Source organism: Carcharhinus amblyrhynchos, chromosome 10 (assembly GCF_965287045.1).
Source record: "Carcharhinus amblyrhynchos chromosome 10, sCarAmb.v2.hapA, whole genome shotgun sequence".
Taxonomy (NCBI): domain Eukaryota; kingdom Metazoa; phylum Chordata; class Chondrichthyes; order Carcharhiniformes; family Carcharhinidae; genus Carcharhinus; species Carcharhinus amblyrhynchos.
Genome location: NC_137333.1, coordinates 21913923 through 21931019, shown reverse-complemented (window position 1 = coordinate 21931019; position 17097 = coordinate 21913923).

Genomic DNA, 17097 nt, shown 5'->3' with positions numbered 1-17097 from the left:
CACAGTTCCATAAAAGTGGCAACACAGGTGGCCAAGGTGATTAAGAAAGCATATGACATGGTTGCCTTCATTAGCGTACAAGCATTGGGAAATAATGGGCCCAGTCCTCCCATCGCGATCCGCAACTTTTCTGGTGGGTCCGGGTGGGAGAATCGTGTCATCGGCCTTTTTCTGGGGTTTGCTCATGCACCCAGAACACAAAGCCGGAGAACAGCCGGAGTCCAGACCATGTTGGAAACTGGCAGGAAAGTGATTTGAATCTTTTTTTAATATGTTTTGCATATGATTATCAGGATCTTGCCAGTTCATCTCCCACTCCATCAGGAGAACTTCATTCCGGCAAGGTTCAGAGTGGCTCCCCACCTTTGGGGAACTAGCGGGAGACCCTGCCGGAATTAAGTGGGGGGCAATAGGAGCTCCCCAGGGGGTCAGGTAGTGGAGGGGTTGTGCCCCCTGGGCATGGGCACCCTGGCAGTGCCAACCTATGCCCCCAGCACTGCCCAAGAGGCAAAGTACCCATGCCCAGGGGCACCTTGGCATTGCCCACTGGACATTGGGCAGTGCCAAGAGGGCGGGGCCTATTGTGGGCAAGGCCTAAAGGCAATTGGTGTGGGTGGGGGTCCTGCTGCCACTCTGCATGTCTAGAGGGAGGCCAGCAATCGGGGCATCGAAACATTGTGAGCTTCCTTTGACATTTCCTGTTCTTTTTAAGCCCATTTGTCAAATTTAGCCAATGACTATCTAAACCACATGGGCCAAGAGGAGCTGAGGTTTGTACTTCAATCTGTGCTGAGTTAGTTAATTAGCTGAGTTGGCAGTGGTGATGTTTTAATTGCCCTTAGCACACCACTGGGGAATTCTCTGCTCTTATTTGCAATCCCTGTTTAAGTTGCACATGTGTCGTTATCAACTGAAAGTAGATTTAGCTCAGGCCCTTCAAAAAACTGTCTTGCAATAGCTTTGCAGCCCTCACTGCCGTGGCTCTGAGTAGAACAGTGTCTATCTGGGCAATTAGAGACCTGTCGGTACAATCCAATGCATCCAAGCTGGAAGTTAATGTCTTCAGAAAAAGGAAGGGGGTGGGGTGTTCCAGGAGAACTTGTCACAAGACATAATATAAATGACTCACGTTAGTAAAAATGAATGAATTACTGCTGTAAGCCTGTACATTACAATATAAAAACCAAAGGGCAATCAATGTACGAGAGAATACAAAACTACGCAATTAAACTTTTCTTCCCTAGTGTAGCAGGACATAAATTACTTTTTAAATGCCATGCTTTGGAGAGGTGTGAAACAGGAATATGAATATTCAGAACATGGGCAGAGAGCTGCATGAAGTTTGGTGAAATCATTCTGACCTAATGTAGTGAGTCAACTGAAAAGCGAAAATGGTGCTGGTTGAGTTAGAATTAGTGGTACAAGTTTAATGCTTTGATATTTAACTCTGTAGTTTACTACAATCTCAATGGCAATTGTTTCTTACTGATGCTGTATCCCCCAAGGTCTGAATTTCACACTTGCCCCATGCTGGGGTATTGGCCACAAAGGTGGGTGGGGAGAGAGCGACAGCGGGTAAATGGGCTTCCTGCTGGGTTGCTACCTGCTGCGATGTTCTCAGTGATTTTACGCTGGCATGGGAGAGGCTTTGGATGGGCTTCCTGCCTTTGCCCAAATTGAGGCCCTAAAGTGTCCACCTATTGACTACTAAATGATCCTTTCCCACACAGCTTCAATTTTGAGGCTGGTGAAAGGGTTTCCCAGGCATGGAAAAACCTGAAAATGATTGAGCTTAGGACTTGGGTAGGGAGGCTAGGGAGTTGGGATCAGAGATCCCCTTCTAACATTGGACATCTCCCCTCCCCTCCCCATGGTCTGGTGGCTGCTGGACTTCCATTCACAACCACTTCCTCCTCCCACGCCTGGCATCTCCCCTGACACCCCAATCCCACATTATCCACACCTCCACAGGCCTTTCCACCCCGTGACCCTGAAAACTAACCTTCCCTGGAATTTTGGCTCCATCAACTTTTCCACCCTGTCCACACAGCTTTTGTCAATGTCGGAACCAGTCTGTTTGGCTTGCAGCTCTCTAAGTTGAGACTTCCTCCTGGTAAGAGGAGGAGGTCCCACCTGCAGCCAATTGATGCACATTCGAGTGTGGAATGTCTGCAGGGCAGACAAGGTGAGCAGTGATGTGTTCCTCATCAAGACCTCAATCAGCAGAATGGGAAACTCCAACATCTGAAATATCCTGGCACAAGAATCCTGAATTTTAGGACAACCAGAGACAGAAAGCACTGGAAAAACTCAGCAATATCCAGACATCACAAAGATCAGGGTAACAATGACCCTTTTCTTTCCCACTGCTGCTGCCTGATCCGTGGATTGTTTCCAGTTGTGGTGACAGTGGTTAGCACTGCTGCCTCACAGCGCCAGGGACCCGGGTTCAATTCCCGGCTAGGGTCACTGTCGTACAAAGTTTGCATGTCCTCCCTGATTCTGCATGGGTTTCCTCCAGATGCTCCTGTTTCCTCCCACAGTCCAAAAGAAATGCTAATTTGGTGCCTTGGCCATGCTAAATTCTCCCCCAGTGTCCCCGAACAAACGCTGGCGACAAGTGTGGCGACAAAAGGATTTTCACAGTAACTTCCTTGCAGTGTTAATGTAAGCTTTCTTGAGACTCATAATAAATAAACTTTAGTTCTTTCTGTTTTATTTTGGCTTACTGCCATTTGTACCCTTTTGCTTTGTACAAGAAATAAACAAAGTGATTTCTATCAAATCTACTCCTAACTCTCTGCTTTCAATCATTTTTGATACTTAAATAAGGTTTTGCTTTTCCTTTATAATACAATGCCTCAAAAATTTGAAAGCAAAATGCCATGTTAATTTCTGACTAATATCTCAAGTGAGAAATTTCAGGTGAGGTGCCTAGGTACTACACGTATTGCCTCAATATTCTTGGAATTCTATATCCTCCATTCCTGGAATTTGTGTGATATCATCAGAATTTGCATCTCGTGGTGTCCCCATTTGTCAGGTTGTTCCTTCACCTTTCTTCTTGGAAAACACGGGCGCCCCAAATTGCTGGAAGTGAGAGCTGATGGTGACATGGTGAGAGCAGATTGATGAGTGACAAAATCAAAAGCCTATCTACTCAACCAGTTCAAATTAAGAATGGATGACAAAACAGAGGATTGACAGAAAAGGAAGTATGATGAAATAGAGTTAAAATTTTTAAAAATGGGAATAAAAATGGGGGGAAAATAAAGGTTGGATAAGAGAAAGAAAAACTCACAGAAATGAAAAGTGAGAAACAAATTAAAAGCTTTAAACTTTAGAAAACACTAGCAACATTTAATGATGTGTCAGACTGTGATTCAATATTTCCAATTGTTCCCTTTCTGGGCCAAAACAGTTAAGAGGCATATTAGGAATGAACATTTCTTGATTAAAAAGTGCACTTACTTTGTGAAATACCAGCCAAACTTTCTGTGATAGTTTTCATTCAATTTAACAGTGGAAAAATTTCTTGAGGGAAATTGAAATTGAGCTCCCATTTCCACCAGGCTGATTATTGCAAATCATCCAACTTCTTATGGCACCTCTCTTCCTTGTCACAAAATGCTGGATGATTTAAATTAATAACACTGTACTCATTAAACTTGTTCTTATTTCCCAGCAACTTCTGGATCAAGATGTGTCAGGGCTTTGCAGGGCTCCTGTGTACTGAAATTTGGTTTAAAAATATATTGGCCCATTAATTCCTTAAGAGTTTTGGATGTTCCGAGAGCATAGGACATCAATGCATGTCAGGATCTCATGTAAGTTCCAATGCATGCACATACTCCCAGAAGTGTGCTGCCTTGGAGCCTCCAAGAGAACGTCTGCAGGCACATTGATTCTAGGTATTTACCAAGAGCACCACTGACTCAGCATTGACATGTCCCCGAGTTAAAATATTCTGCTAAGTGTGGAGTATATGATGACCTGTGGGGCTTGTTTCTAACATGGGGAGCAATTGCAGCCTCTTCCCGCCCAGATCGATTGTTCTCCCCATCCCCCGCCAGCCCAGAATGACCCTGAACCCCTATTCCCCCCCGAGCCAACCGATTATTGTTGCAGAGCAGCAGCAGGTCCCCTTCTTTCCTCCTCCCCCCTACCAAGTGCTGTACAGAGTGCACAGCGGTCCAGCCTCTCCTCCCCTCCCCCCCACCAATCACAGTGCAGATTACATGGCAGTCTCCTCCCCAATCGAATACTTAACCCCCTGTCTTTTTCCCCAGCAGGCCCCCATCCCATTTGGCCCTGCCCCCTTGGCACTGCCTGGTGCCTTTTGGGCACTGCCACGGAGGCAGGCTGTTAGTACCGACATGCCTCGTGGACAGTGCCAGGCTGGCACTACTCAAGGGCAACCTCTCCTGTCTCTGACTTCCTGGGGAGGCTTCAATGGCCTTTGGTTCTAATGATGATGCGATCACGTCTAGTCCCTGCTGATGGCGGGGATCCACATGTGATCCTTACTGGAGGAAACCTTCCTGGTGAGACCACACAGGTGAGTAAGCCTGGATGATTCTATCCTGGGCTCGTTAAATCTATGTAAATGAAGATTAAAATAAATTTAAATAACAAATTCAGCCTTGGGCACGAGGTTGAATGTGCCAGATATTTGGTGTCGGGTAAGATCGCGAGAGGAGAAAAATTGGGCGCAAAACTGAGGTCTTGGCTCTCTTGTAATCTTACCGGTTCACCTCACCCATTGGCCAGCCAGGTGCAATGGTAAGGTCACAACCTTTGTTTGCGGAGGGGGGAGGGTGGGTGGGAGAGGAATGATCCACAATAAAGGTTTAGAGTTAAATAAGTGAATATGTTGCACGCAAAATGCACAATGCGTAACAGGCAGTTTGATCTCTCAGTTCATGAAATGAGCATTGGAAAACTTGCTTAGTTCATGAAATTGCCAAATTTATGAATGAGAAAATTCATTTTATTCACAAATTTAAAATTTACTTCATTATGTTTTTGTCCTATTCTGTTTCATCCAATATTATATCCAAACTACTCCGTTAGACTGTATATTCATCAATGATTACAATACAGCAAAAACAAAGAAACAACTCATACGTGTATAATATGCCTTTATTCAATGTGGTTTTCAGATTCATTGTGACATCCAAACATTTAGTATTCATCGGTATATGCTCTGTTATATTTAATTCAGGATCACACCCAAACCTTTCAGATAGCTTATACATCGATGTTTACAAAAACAGCAAAAATACAATTCATACATAATTAACATGCCAGCACTGTCAACACTGGTCAGTTTTTTTACAGAACTTGTGGCTGTGACAGGCCCTGTTGCACTAAAGACCAGCTTTCAACCAGGAACATTGCCTTGATAATCAGTGACTCCTGCAGTGATATAGCTTGTAGCCTCGCCCACCATAAACCCTCAGAGAAAGTACAATCTCACAGGGGCAGAGCTGTTCTGGTGGAATGTTTTCCATACTCCGTCCACTGTAATGCACAATTCAAACTGATTTCTGGTGAAATGTTCAGCTTTCACAAACTCCTTAGCTGCTCCAATTATGTAGCCAAATTTCAGCAAAGCATATGAGGCTTACCTTCTTTTTGCCATTTTCAATGGGAGGAATGGTGCTGCTGATTTTGCTACTAAATTTGTTTAATGTTAAGAATGATGCTGACACACACAGACACACGCATGCACACAGACACACGCATGCACACAGGCACGCATGCACACCTCTGCCTTCTTTTACACAGACGCAATTTCCCCTCTCTCTTCCACACAGGCTCTTCCCTCTATTTTGCAAACACAATGGGTGGAATTTTATTGGCACATCTGCCCGAGGTTTATAAGATCCTGCCCAGGGCAAACGGAGAATGTCATTCTCTGAGTCTCACCTGCCCCCGGATTTGAGGCGGGCATACAATGAAATTCTGGTCAATGTCCCCTCTCTCTTGTACGCTCTCCCCTCTCTCTCACACAAACTGTCCTCTCTCTATTCTCCATAGAGTACCCCTTCTCTCATACACACTGTCCTCACTCTCTCTCTCACACATACTATCCCCTCTCTCTCATTCACACACACATTGTCCCCTCTGTCTCATGCACGCACTCACGGTTTATAGCCCGGGCAAAACTAGAAGCAATGGAAATCAGAAGAAAATTCTTCACAGGTTGTAGTCATACTTAGCATAAAGAAAGATAGTTCTGGTGGTCGTGTCATACACTTTGAGTACAGACAACAGTTAAACTGCAGTGACTTGGGTACAAACAACATTTAAACCCAGAGTACTCAATTTCCAAGCTTTAATAACTAGTGCACAAGTGAGAAGACAAGGCAAGCAAAGTATTGCCAGGTGTACTGTTGATTCCTACAGAAAAATTAACAGGAATAAGTAATTCCAGAAAATGAGAAATGAGCAGTTTTTCTAATCCTTCATCAGCATACATATCCACCAATTATATCATAGCCTTTTGCCCTTTCTCATCCAATAGAAAACTGTCTCTTGCCAATCCTTCATTAGCATAATATGCCCCCATATTTTGCTATTTGTCATGATAACTTACTCTTTGATTTTATCCTGTGTCCTAGCCTTGGAGTGTGGCGTTTATGGAACAAGTTTTATAGATTTAGTTACTTATCTTGTGTACGTAAGCATTGGCCTTACTGACTGCTGGCTGAAGGCCCTACTGAAGTTTGGCTAATAATCATTTTCCATTATTTGACAGAGTTTTTTTACAATTATAGAACTTTAATTTTCATAATTGTTTGTAACCTAACTTCGACATTTGGAGGCCAATAATTTCAGCTCCAGGACACCACTCCAGGAGTTCTGCAGACAAATGTCCTAGACCCAACCATCTTCAATTGCTTCATCAACGACTTTGCTTCCATCATAATGTCAGAAGTGGAGATGTTCGCAGATGACTTCATAATATTCTGTACCATTCACTACTCCTCAGGTCCTGAAACAGTCCATATCTAAATGCAGAAGAATCTGGACAATATCCAGGCTTAGGCTGACAATGACAGGTTACATCTGTGTCACCAGGCAATGACTATCTCCAACAAGAGAGGATATAATCGTTGCCCCTTGACATTCAATAGCATTACTATCACTACAACCCTCACTATCAATATCCTGGGGGTTATCATTGTCCAGAAACTGAACTAGCCTAGCCATATAAGTACTGTGGCTACCAAAGCAGGTCAGAGGATAGGAATCCTGTGGTGAGTAACTCACTCACTGACCCTCAAAGTTGGTCGACCATCTCTAAGGCACAAGGCAGGAGTGCAGTGGAATATTCTCCACTTGCCTGCATGAGTGAAGCTCCAACAACACTTGTGAAGTTCAACACCATTCAGGATAAAGCAAATGGTTGCTACCACTTCCATGAACATTTATTCACTCCCCACTGATGAGTAGTGGCAGCCATGTGTACCAACTACAAGATACATTGTAGGAACTCACCCAGATTCCTTTGGCAGCACCTTTCAAACCCAAGATCTAGAAGCACAAGAACAACAGATGCCTGGGAACACTTGGACGCCCCCCTCCAATTCAATTGCCATCCTGTCTTGGAAGTATGTTGCCATTCTTTCACTGTCACTGGGTCAAATTTCTGGAACATCCTTCCTAATAGCACTGTGGGTGCATCTACAGCTCAGGGATTGCAGCAGTTCAAGAAGGCATTATATCACCACCTTCTGAAGGGCAGTTAAGTCTGGGCACTAAATACTATCCCAGTCAGTGACATTCCACAAATGAATTTTAAAAATGTCTTGGCTGGAACTTACCTTGTAAAATTAATTTCTTCTGTTTCCTGCTCATCCAATTATGTGCTATATTTTCATTGCTTTGGCTCACTATTGAGCCAATCGGCAGCCAATGCAGGGATAAACCAGCCTCTGGTTGTACAAGCAGCTTTATAGCATTTTTTCAAGTGTACATCATTTGAATGAATTGAATGCTGTATGTTTAACAAACCTGGTCAACTCATAAACTCTGACTACACTATCGCAGAACCCCTTGATGTATCATATGGAGCCCCAGCGTTCCATAGAATATAGTTTGGGAATCACTAGGGTAACCAAATGGACCAAATTGCATCTTTTCCACATGATAAATTGATTGATTGATTTAATGATGGTATGTGAGTGGAACAAATGCATTTATTTATTTATCCACAGGGAGAAAGGAAGACATAGTGTAATTATTTCAAGACAGACTCATCATCCTATCGGTTACAAACTTATTGGACCATATTTTCCTGTCAAAATAGTGATGTTTCTAATGGCACTCACTTTTTTAATATAAAATGACACAGCAAATGTAATCAAGAGGCAAAAGAATGGTTGAATGTGACTATTCAAACATTGTTGCCTTGCTGCCCTTGAAAGGAATTATAATGTGGTCCTTTTTTGAACTATTGTTGATCAGGTATAATCCATGGATGATTTTGCGCTCAAGGTCACACAGACACTGACAGGGGGATCAAGGAATTGATCTAACTCTCCCAGAAGGAAAGGGACCACCAAAGAATATTACAGTTCTCCAGATAGATTTATAACAAATTTTAGCCAGATAGTACCAACCTGGATATGAGAAGGGTCCAGGCATTTCTCCTCAACAATGTCCCTCTCCACTGAAAAGCAAACAGAGATGGGTTCTCAAGTTTGAATACATGAGACCCTGTAAGACAATTTCTTTTCTAAACTATATTGAAGTTTATTAAAGAACAAAACATGAAATTCATTTTTAATGGCATTCACAACACTGATAAATCCAGAAAGAGCAAGTAGAACCTTGTTTCTATTAGGAAATCCAAGTAGTATTGATGTTACAGAGAGATACATAAGACATCCTTCACTAGATAGTTATTACTTTAAATCCCTGAGCAGAAACCTTCTGAATGTAGCAAGAGACCTCCGTCCATGGTGGCATAGTGGTTAGCACTCCTGCCTCAAAATGTCATGGTCCGGAGTGCGATTCCAGGCTTGGGTCACTGTCTATGCAGAGTTTGCGTGTTCTCCTTGTGTCTGTGTGGTTCCCGCTGGGTGTTTTGGATCACTTCCATAACACAAGACTTGTTCTTTAGGTGCATTGGCCATGCTAAATTCTCCTCAGTGCACCCGAACAGATGCTGGAGTGTGGCAACAGGGGGATTTTCACAGTAACTTCATTGCAGTGTTAATGTGAGCCTACTTGTGACACTAATAAAAAATAAAAGAGTGAGGTTCCAGTGACCCATATTATTTATGATGGCCCAAGAACCCCACTTCTACTCCAGGTCCCCAGAAATATAATTCCAAACATCCCTTGTTGAGACTTCTTCTGTTCCACAATGGGAGAATATAGAATGAGTTAGTTTGGAGGTACAAATCCCAAGGTTCCGACAGTTAGCAGGTTTGATGAGAGTATGAGTTCTTTCTGCTGTCACCAGCTTGATGGTAGATAGCACAGGTTATTGCCTGAAATTCTGTTCACGTTCAAGGTTTTTTTTGTTATTTATTCAAGGGATATGGGCATCTATGCCTGGGCCAACATTTACTGCCCATCCTTAATTATCCTTGAACCAAATAGCTTGCTAGTCCATTTCAGAAGGCACTTAAGAATGAACTGCATTGCTGTGGGCATGGAGTTACGTGTAGGCCAAACCAGACTAGGTAAGGGCAATTCAATATGAATAATAGCATAGGTGAGCTACTAGCTTTATATATAAACATTTTGATTCATTTACCTCGATCACCTTCCAAAGTCATGTTTTATTACATTTGAAAAGTAACCTTAAACATGAAAAAGGCAATAATTTTCTAATAGGTTCTTCTGACCTGGAGAAAGGAATTTTCTAGCAGTTAACATTGCAACTTAATCAAGGGACGGAAATTAGTTATAGTCTTTTCTTGGGTAGACAAAAGGCCCAAGGTTGGTCTGAAATTGACCCTGAAGTGTACAAGTCTTTGAAGGTGGCAGTACAGGTGGAGAAGGTTGTGAAGAAAGCTTATGGTATGTTAGCCTTTATAGGAAGGGGTATAGAGTACAAGAGCTGGCGTCTAATGTTGCAGTTGTATAGAATGTTGGTTAGGCTGCATTTGGAGTACTGCTTCTAGTTCTGGTCGCCTTACTACCGGAAAAACATGGAGAGCCTGGAGACAGTGTAGAGGAGTTTACCAGGATGCTGCCTGGTATAGAAGGACTGGGTTATGAGGAAAGATTGGGCAAATTGGGGCTGTTTTCCCTAGAAAGACAGAGACTGAGGGGAGATCTAATAGAGGTATATAAGATTATGAAGGGTATAGATAGAGTCAACAGTGGTAAGCTTTTTCCTAGATTGGAAACACACAGTACGAGGGGCCATGGACTTAGGGTGAGGGGGGGCGAAGTATAATTTGGATGTTAGAGGGAGGTTTTTCACACAGAGGGTAGTGGGAGTATGGAATGCTCTGTCAAGCAAGGTGGTGGAGGCAGGCAGGCTGGAGTTGTTTAAGAGTTACGTAGATAGGCACATGAGCGGGATGGAGATGGAGGGATATAGGAGATTGTTTTAAATAGGTTCAGGAGCCTTGGGATGTCCCTGGGAATCAACTGATTCCTATGGACCTTCCAACATATTTTCTGGCTCACTTGTTTTACTTCTGAGCTTCTGGGGATTCACTTGAATGTTTGTAAAAGATGTGTTTATTATTGATGTTTTTCTCTTTTAATCCACAGGTGCTTCGGTCCGCCTTATTGTCCAACAAGGGGTATACACACGATGGGTCGTATGAGGGCTGCTCTTGGATGTTTTCAAAAGTAGCCTAGTGCTTCACGTCATTAGTGTACGCTTAAGCTAGACCAGACGCTGGGCAGCACGACAGCTCAGTGACTAGTTTGCATGGATTTGGCCCAGTGTCTGTGGGAGTTTGCACATTCTCCCCGTGCTTGCATGGGTTTTCTCCATTTGCTCCGGTTTCCTCCCACACCCCAAAGACATGCTGCTAGGCTGATTGGTGGAACAAATTGTCCCTAAATTAGTCTCCCCTCAATCTGGTTTCCAATGTGGGTGCCATAAGCATAGACAAGGGTCATGGGTGGAGAGGGGACTCACAATGTTGAAATGGCAGCGCGGGCTCGTTGGGCCAAAGGGCCTGTTTCCCGTGCTGTGTTGTTCCTTGATCTTTGTTCAAGCCACATGAACATTATTTTGAATGAATTACCTGTTGTCCTTCTACTGGCAGCCCAATATTTGAAGGCAATTTGCCTCACCACACTCAGGTATGTTCTTATGAAACTGTCCATTATGATTGTTCACAGAATTTCATTGAGAAATCTGCTTCAGCTTGTTCAAGGGTGATGGAAACATGTACTGTTATCTATTAGTGGTTATGAAAATGACCAGGGCACACAGAGGGTCTTTATATTTAAACAAGCAACCAGCTAAACAATGTGATAGAATATCTGATTTTTGGCGTAATTGTTACATTGCTGATTCATTACATACATTTATAGAATAGTGTTGACCAGTAAAAAGGTCTACAAGAAAAGTAGGCTCAGACACTCACTGAAACTTTAAACAGATGAGCTGAGAACAATTTGCAAATACCCCTAATATTGCTCACATTAAATGCCATGCATTGAAATGCTGTTTTATTCTGTCTTAAGACAGAATAAACATATGAGTCGAGGATAGACAGTTTGAGCTTGTAGTCGCTGGAGTTTAGAAGGATAAGAGGGGATCTGGTTGAGGTATATAACATCTTAAAAGGGATTGATAAAATAAATGTAGACCAAATGTTTTCTCTTATGGGGCAATCTTGAAGAAGAGGTCACAGGTACAGGTTGCGAGGTGGTAGATTTAAAACTGAGATGAGGGGGAACTACTTCTTGCACTGCGTAGTGAATTTGTGGAACTCACTGCCCCATAGTGTAGTGGAATTTGAATTGTTGAATGGTTTCAAGATGGAGATATATATATATTTCTAATAAAAAAGGGATATGGGGAACGGGTGGGGAGGTGGATTTGAGACCTGGGAGAGATCAGCCATAATCTGATTGAGTGGCAGAGCAGGCACGAAGGGCTGAATTTGCCTACTTCTGCTCCTAATTCCTGTTTTGCTATGTTCCTAAGAGAAGTTAAAAATGTCAAGGCTTATTCTCTTGATTGAATAAATCATGGCAGATACAAAACAATGCCAGAAATAATTAAGAGGTTAATTTAAGTAAATGTTTTATTGGAAATTGGTGATTATTTTTCAAACTCGGGTTTTAATTTAATTTAGTCAATTAAATGCTTCCGACTTTCAAGTTTGTAGATTTATTATACACGAGTAATTACTTGGTTTCATTTGCTCCCGGATGCATAATTCAGTCCAACAAAATCTGGAAATGTTTGTGTCATTAAACTGCCTGTGTGGAATTGTTGTTCTGCTTAATTTTTTTTTACATTATTGCCTTTCCAAACCTGCATTAATCTTCCCAGCCATCACTTGACAAGTTAAGTGACTTTTACATTATTTGAGAGATGCAAAATGTGCACGAGGGCATGTCACTCATGATTAGTTGTGTTTCTCGCAGTAAGGTTAGCAAAAATCCTCCTGAACAAACTGTCCCCGTGCAAGAGAAAAGTAACTCGTGTTGCCATTAATATTTATAAAAATGTAAAATGAGAGGCAAATGGCGCTTACCTCTATCTGAAATTTTCAAACTGGCTGCTCCCGGTCAGGATCAACAGAACACGCTACTGCTCGTGAAGATCATATAATTCCGTTTCAACAGACAGACAGATTGATCTTTCCTTAGGGCAGCTGCCTATTGATCGTGCCACCATAAAAACATGGCCAATTTTATCTAATGGTCATTAACTAATGAACCTGTGATCAGAATATTGAACAACCATATAACAGCATGGTGTTGACAACAACTCACACTGCATTATCCACTCTGTGGCAGTTTATTAAGAAATAGAATGGGTGTCAGTTTAATTTATTTTATACCTATTGTCCCAGTAACAGAAACAGCCCAGCTCGCTTTCACCTTTGTATTATGCTGCAGAGTTATTTCAGATTATAGCAGCAACGCTTGAGGTCCAAGGTTTTCTTTTGAAAAATGCAAGCAATATCTGACTTTCCTCAAAACACAGTCACAGGGGACATGCCGCTTAGAAATATGCAATTCCCAAAAATCCAGTTTGGTTCGCACTAATGAAAAACTGTCAATTGATCATGACATTCTTGCAACAATATGTTTTAACAACTCACAAGCAGCTGATAAAAGCAATGTGAACGTCAAAGGCCTGAGGGTGTTGGACTGCATGGAGGCGCAGTGGTTAGCACTGCTGCCTTACAATGCCAGGTTCGATTCCCAGTTTGGGTCACTGTCTGCGTGAAGTTTGCACCATCTCCCTGTGTTTGCGTGGGTTTCCTCAGGGCGCTCTGGTTTCGTCCCACAGTCCAAAAGTCACGCTGGTTAGGTGGCCATGCTAAATTCTCCCTCAGAGTACCTGAACAGGCACCAGAATGTGGCAACTAGGGGATTTTCACAGTAACTTCATTGCAGTAAGCCAACTAAAAATAAACCAAATCTTTAAAAAAACTGAATCTTCATCATGCAGAAGGAGAGACTTCCATCATAATGAAAATGATGCTGCAGGCCCAAATCATTGAGTTTTGCCCCCGAACCCGGTCTTCAATATCCTTTGCAGCCGGCTGGGGGTGGAATGGGGGGGCAATTCGGGGTTTGGGATATACGGAAGCAGCTGCCTAGATAAAACTCTATTCAGGGGGTTTGACTTTCATCAGTTAGGCTAGGAATTGTGACACATGCTATGTCAGAGTAGAAATAACAGGATATATCAGATAAATACGTGGCTGAAGAGATGGTGTCAGGGGGAGGGTTTCAGATTCTAGAGACCAGTTCTGGGGGAGGTGGGCCTCTAGCAATTGGAACGGGTTACACCTGGGCAGGACTGGGACTGATATTCTAGGGGCAGTGTTTTCTAGAGTGGTTGGGGAGGGTTTAAATTAATATGTCAGGGGAATGTAAGGAGTCAGAGAAGGAGGAGCAAGGACAAAAACAAAATGTAGAAAAGGGAACAAGAAAAGTGATAGGCAGAGAAACCAAGGACAAAACTCAAACAGTACTACAGAGAAATGTATTGGGAACAAGACAAATAATATTAAAAAAAGGTAAGCTTTAAGGATCTGTGCCTTAATGCGTGGAGCATTTGTAATAAAGTCGATGAACTAATTGTGCAGATGGATGTAAATAGCTGTGATATAATTGGGATTATGGAGATATGGCTGCAGTGCGACCAGGGTGGGAATTGAATATCCGAGAGTATTCAATATTTAGGAAGGACAGGCATAAAGGAAAAGGTGGTGGAGTGGCACTGCTGGTTAATGAAGAAATTAAAACAACAGTGAGAAAGGATATTAACTCTGACAAAGTGGAGTCTGTATGGCTAGAGTTGAGAAATACCAAGGGGCAAAAAACATTAGTGGATGTCATATGTAGACCCCCCAAACTGCAGTGGTGATGCTGGGAATGGCATTAAACACGAAGTTAGAGATTCATATGATAAGGGAATATCGATGATCACGGGTGATTTTAATTTGCACATAGATTGGGCAAATCAAATTAGCCACAATGCCATTGTGGAGGAATTCCTGATGTGTATAAGGGATGGTTTTCTTGACCAATATGTGGAGGAACCAACTAGAGAGCAGGTCATCTTCGACTGCGTACTGTGTAATGAGAAGGGAATCATTGTCACTCTAGCTGTACGAGACCCCTTGGAGATGAGTGACCATAACATAATAGGATTTTTTATCAAGATAGAGAGTGAAGTAGTTGATTTGGAGCCGAGGTTGCTGAATCTTAATAAAGGAAATTATGAGGCTATGAGGCATGAGTTGGCCTTGATAGATTGGGAAGAGTTAGTTAAAGGGACAACAGTGGACAGACAATGGCAAACATTTAAGGAATGCATGGGGGAGCTGCAACAACTGTTTATTCCTGTCTGGCACAAAAGCAAAATGGATAGGAGGGCCAATCCATGGCTTACAAATGAAATTAGAGACCGTATCCAATCTGACAAAGAAACATACAGATTGGGTTAAAAAAAAAACGGTGTGAGGATTGGGACCAGTTTAGAATTCAGCAAAGAACAACCAAGAGATTGATTAATTAAGAAGGGGAAAATGCAGTACGAAAGTAAACTTGGAGGGAACATTGAGACTGATACTGAGGCCCTATTTTACCATTTTGATTCTAAGTGCTGGACAGACTTAAAACTGTGAGTGTTTCAGATCTGACTTTTAAACTCACTCTCAGGTGCCCCATATGCACGCTGCCTGAAAAAAATCAGCGATTCTGAATCACATAGCACAAGTCTGTGGGCGGGGCTTAACGTACCTGAAACCAGTTCTGATCGGCACCTTCAACTGTGTATGTGCAGAAAAGAGATGATCGAATAACGCTCCTCTGCCGCATCTCTCCTGGGCCAGTTAATGCCCCCACATACATTGCCCCACTTGCACAACATTACTGACCCACTTCTCCCCCTACCACTCACACTGATTGTGGGCCCCCCCCCTCCCCCTACTGATCTTAGGCAGCACAGCAGTGGACCCTCCATCCCCCATTGATCTCAGGCAGAGTGGCAGTGGACCCACCATCCCCCCCTACTGATCTCAGGCAGATTAGCAGCAAATCCCCCTTCCACCTCCATCCTACAGATATCAGGCAGAGTTATCCTCCTCACCACCACCCCCGACCCTCTCGCACAAGGCCCCCATCTCCTCTGGACTCCAATGGCTGTGTGACACCTTCCTCTCTCTCCCCCACCCCCCCTCCTGTCCCCAATCGTTGAGGCACTCATCCACCCCACCCACCCCAGTAGCACGCCTGCAAGTGCTTACTTGCCTTCCCTTCACTGCTAACAAATAAACTGCATGGAACTTGCTAGAATGCTCTGCCAATCTGCCTGCAGCTGATCCACCCTAACGAGGGGCAGCTCCATTAAAAACTCAAGAATGACAGGTAGGCAGGGATCCCTGCACACAAGGTGCACACAACCAGCTCCCTGGTTTTCTGAGAGCTATCTCTGGAAACTGCTGGATGCAGATGAGGCAGGACACCCTATTCCCCCCAGGAGGATGCAGACCAAAGGGGGCTGATGGAAATATGGCCTGGGAGGAAGACGTCGCCTTGGTCAATGCCAGGTATTGGCTCTCTGAACCTGAAAGCAGTGCTGGAAAAAAGTAAATGAACTCATCCGTGCTGCAAGGGTGAGTGCCGGACCCCCATCTTGCACCTTCCCCTAAATCTTCTCTCCCATTCCCAGCACCCTGCATGCTTCCAGCCCCTGACCCCGAGCAGCTCCTTCCTATCCCCCACAAGAGCCCAAATGCACTTGTCCTCTAAGGGTCACCACCTGATACGAGTCACACCACCATTTCTTTCATGGCTCCTTTTGTCTCCACAGGAGAAGACCGAGCACAACACCCGTGAGAGGGCAAAGACACGGGGTGGTGATCTAGACCTCCAGGTCCTCAGCCCCTTTGAGGAGTGGCCACTAGAGCTCTCAAGAGAAGCGGAGATGCGGGCTGTCAGCGATAGTATGGTCGGGCTGCCATCAAGACATGAGCACCTGTCATCCCTCCACTCCCTCTGAGACAACTTCTAAGAGGCACGAGTTTCGGGTGTGAGGGTCAGGGTTTAAGGGAGATGTACGGGCATTTTTATTTGTCCAGGGAGGATAGTGGGTGCCTGGAGTTCGCTGCTGGGGGAGGTCATGAGTGACCTTTAAGGGTCGTCTCTACAGCTATGTGAAGGGGATGGGAATAGAAGCATGCGGTCCCCAAAAGGGTAGGGTGTAACTGATGGGCAGCCAGGTCCCTATGGGCTTGGAAGGCCGAAGGGCCTGTTTCTGTAAGCAGCAGAGAACATTGGACACTACGTACTTACTAACGCTCAATGATGGAGCACATGAATCGGGCTTTTAGGGAGCTAAAAGTCTGATTTGTTTTGCAAGTACAGTGGTAAAGGGGGAAGTGCTGGTAAAGTTGGTTGTGCAGTCCATTA